Source organism: Triticum dicoccoides, chromosome 7A (assembly GCF_002162155.2).
Source record: "Triticum dicoccoides isolate Atlit2015 ecotype Zavitan chromosome 7A, WEW_v2.0, whole genome shotgun sequence".
Classification (NCBI taxonomy): Eukaryota; Viridiplantae; Streptophyta; class Magnoliopsida; order Poales; family Poaceae; genus Triticum; species Triticum dicoccoides.
Genome location: NC_041392.1, coordinates 338,576,674 through 338,580,665, shown reverse-complemented (window position 1 = coordinate 338,580,665; position 3,992 = coordinate 338,576,674).

Below are 3,992 nucleotides of genomic sequence, written 5' to 3'. Positions count from 1 at the left end.
TAATTCCGATCATGATGAACCAGATGCATAGGATAAAACTTCTGATGAAATTCCAATTTAAATCGGTTGTAGTTCCAAGATCCAATATCATCACATAGCCTATACCATGTCAATGCCTTTCCCTTCAAAGATAAAGGGAATACCTTCTTCTTGAAATCATCCTTGGGAAAACTTGCAAGCTTAAATAATCCACAAACTTCATCCACATAGATTAGATGCATATCAGGATGTAGTGTTCCATCTCCTGCATAAGGATTAGCTAGCAGTTTATCTATCATACCCAAAGGTATTTCATAATAAATATTTTCAATAGGTTCAGTAGGTTGAGGAGCAACTCTTTGTTATTCTGGTCGGGGTGAAGATACCATGAACAAGCCCCTCAAAGGATTATTTTCCATAGTGACAAGTCAGAGTAAACTTCAGCACATAATATAATTTTTTCCTTACCAAATTCCACTCACCAAAGGGGCATCACTCCCCGGCAACGGCGCCAGGAAAGAGTCTTGATGACCCACAAGTATAGGGGATCTATTGTAGTCCTTTTGATAAGTAAGAGTGTTAAACCCAACGAGGAACAGAAGGAAATGACAAGCGGTTTTCAGCAAGGTATTCTCCGGAAGCACACTAATTATCGATAACAGATAGTTGTGTGATAAGATAATTTGTAACGGGTAACAAGTAACAAATGTAACAAAGGTTCAGCAAGGTGGCCCAATCCTTTTTTAGCAAAGGACAGCCTGGATAAACTCTTATATCAAGTAAAGCGCCCCCGAGGACACATGGGAATTGTTGTTAAGTCAGTTTTCATCATGCTCATATGATTCACGTTTGTTACTTTGATAATTTTATATGTGGGTGGACCGGTGCTTGGGTGCTTTCCTTACTTGGGCAAGCTTCCCACTTGTGATTAAACCCTCTCGCAAGCATTCACAACTACGAAAGAAGAATTAAGATAAATCTAACCATAGCCTGAAACATGTGGATCCAAATCAGCCCCTTACGAAGCACATAAACTAGGGTTTAAGCTTCTGTCACTCTAGCAACCCATTGTCACAGCCCTAGATCAGTATTTTTTTGTCTTTGCTCGATCATCATGTCATCATGTTTAAATTCAAATGAATTTGAATTAGGGATGTTCAAACCCTAGCATCAAAACGGAATTCAAATAGGTTCAACCTAAACATATATTCAATGAACCCAAAATACGCTTTGAAAATGTTCGTGATTTCTGATAAAGGTGAAAACCTCTGCCAAAAATGATGAACATGTTTCTAGGTCATTCCTAGATTTTTGAATTAAATCATAATGCATTTGAATTGGGGCATTTGAATTTTATAAATATTTTAAATGCTCCAAATATTCTGGAATCACTTGAGGGCCTTTGGAATAATTCAGTTAGTGCCCATAAATATTTTCATAATTTAATAGAATGATTTAGTCCTAAAACTAATTGAAAACAAAGAGGAAATAAATAGAAAGCAGAAATAAAAAAAAAGAGAGAAAGAGTTTACCTGGCCTTACCTGAAGCCGGTCCAGCTGGCAGCCTAGCCCACCAGCGCCACCGTCCTCAAGCTCCAGGCCACCTCCTACCTCCATGCTTCCTCCCATGCCTCCCTGGAGATGCCACACACCCCCCGGGCCCCTCTCACTCTCTCCCATTCTCCTCCCCTCCTCTGCCGCCCTCTCTCTCTCCCGTGACCGAATGCTGCCATCGCCGCTGCTCGTCGTCGTTGTAGCCACAACCACTGCCTCACCTCCCTGACATGCCCAAGAGATCCGCCTCCATCTCCAATGCCTCCGCGATGATCCACAAGATGTGGGACACCCCGATCGCTCTCCCCATCACCGTCTTTAACCTCGGGAAGCCGAGATCGCCACGGCTGTGATGTCTGCTTCGAGCCTTCCCCGAGCCTGCTTCGACGCCTCCTGCACTCGCCGTGAGCTCCTTCCCAAAACCCCCCTCTTCTGTGCTTCATTTTCACACTATAGCAGTCGTTCCACCGGAGACCGACCCGCGCCACCGCCAAACTTCTTGCCTCCGTGGTCACGGCCACAACAGCTCATGCCCGAGCACACAATCGTGCTCAGCACGATCTCATGAGCCCGTAGACACCCGCATCGCCTCCTCTCGTGCTCTGTAGCGCCACCCGAGAATGCCCAAGCTACTGCCGCCGCCGAACCTCGTCGCCGGCCACTTTTCCGGCCACCCCAGCACCTCCCGCCGACACCATTCGATGCGCGCCACTGTGTGCGTTTGAACGCAAGATACCACGACCGAAATGATGCCCGGTGGCTCGTTTCCGAGTCCCTCCATCGCGCTTGTCATCGCTGGTGTCAAGCCGCCGGCGAGTTGACCTCGTTTGACCCGGGGTTTGAATCCCCTAGGTTAATGACAGGTGGGACCAGCCCCCTGCTAATTTTGGGTTAGCAAAAAATAAACCTTAATTAGCACTGTTAACCGGCCTAGTCACTGACCAGTGGGTCCCATGCATCAGGTTTGACCTGGCTGACCTCCGTTGACCTGCTGACGTCACACTGATGTCAGGCTAACACAGTAAATCATTTTCTGGATTAAAAATAATCCAGGAAATTTTAGAAAATGCTTAAAACTTCAAAAATTCATATAAAATCAACTGTAACTCCAAATGACATAATTTATATATGAAAAATTATCAGAAAAATCCAATCTATCCATTGGTACTAGTTTCAATGATGACAAAGCAACTTAACCTCGCTGTATACATCAAAACAAGTTAATGCTCTTTGTAAATTCATAACCTGAGTTTGAATTTGAACCCTTGGTTCAAATAGGCTCAAACCCTTCTGGTTTTAGTTGCATTAGCTCAAATCACAACATATTTCCATGTCATGATCATTCCTCATATATTTGCATTGCATTGATTGTGTTCCTTCTTTGTATGTCGGTGCCTATCCCGTCTTAGTAGACCTGGTTCCATTGATGAGTTCGATGACGCCGATGAAGAACTTTGCTATCTTTCGAAGTGCCAGGAAAGCAACCCCCATTAAACATTCCAATACAATCCCACTCTCTCACTCCTGCTCTCTTTTACTGCATTGGGACAACAACGATTCAACTTTTACATATTGCGGTAGTTGAATCGCTTTCCTATGCATGACCTGTCTTTGCCACAGTAAATAGTTTAAACCCACTAGCCTGAGTAGGAGTTGTTTGATCCATGATGTGCCTACTCATTTATGCTTAATTTTCATGCCTGCTATTGCTTAGAGTTGTGTCAGGTCTGATTCATCGGGGATGAATTGGAATGTGGTCATCATGTCCTACTGTTGAGAGCTAAGTGTGTGAACACGATTTGGTAAAGGTAGCGATGAGAGGCCATCACTACAGGAATCCAGTACTTTGCCGTCTGCCATGGCGGACGGCAAAGGAAGGGACGGCTGACGGCAAAGCACTTTGCCGTCCGCGGCGGACGGCAAACAGTGACGGCAAAGATAGGGTCGGCAAACAGGTCCTTTACCGTCTGCTTTTTATGGCGGACGGCAAAGAGCCCTTTGCCTACAGCGGCTGACGGCAAAGAGGGGGGACGGCAAAATGTTGCACGTCCACCAGCGTTACTCTGTTAGGCGGCTAACGACGGCCTTTGCCGTCCGCCAGCGGACTGAAAATTTGAGCACCTCTTTGCCGTCCACCAGACGACGTCAGCTATATGTCAGCGCCCGCTCTTTTTTGGCGTCCGCCCGGTGGACGGCAAAGGCAAAGTCTTTGCCATCAGCTTGGCTTTGCTGTCCGCCACGGTAGGCAAATTGGCCAAATGGTCCATCTCAGGAAGCACAGGTGGGTGCCACGTGCCCCCTTTGCCGTCTGCCACCAACGGCAAAGGGGTCTTTGCCATCTGCCACAGATGGCAAAGAGCCTGCACTGCCTCTTTTTTGTTCTATTTTTCTTATATCCAACAATTATCACAACAAATATTTCACAGCACATATATATCTATCACATAAATATCCAGCAC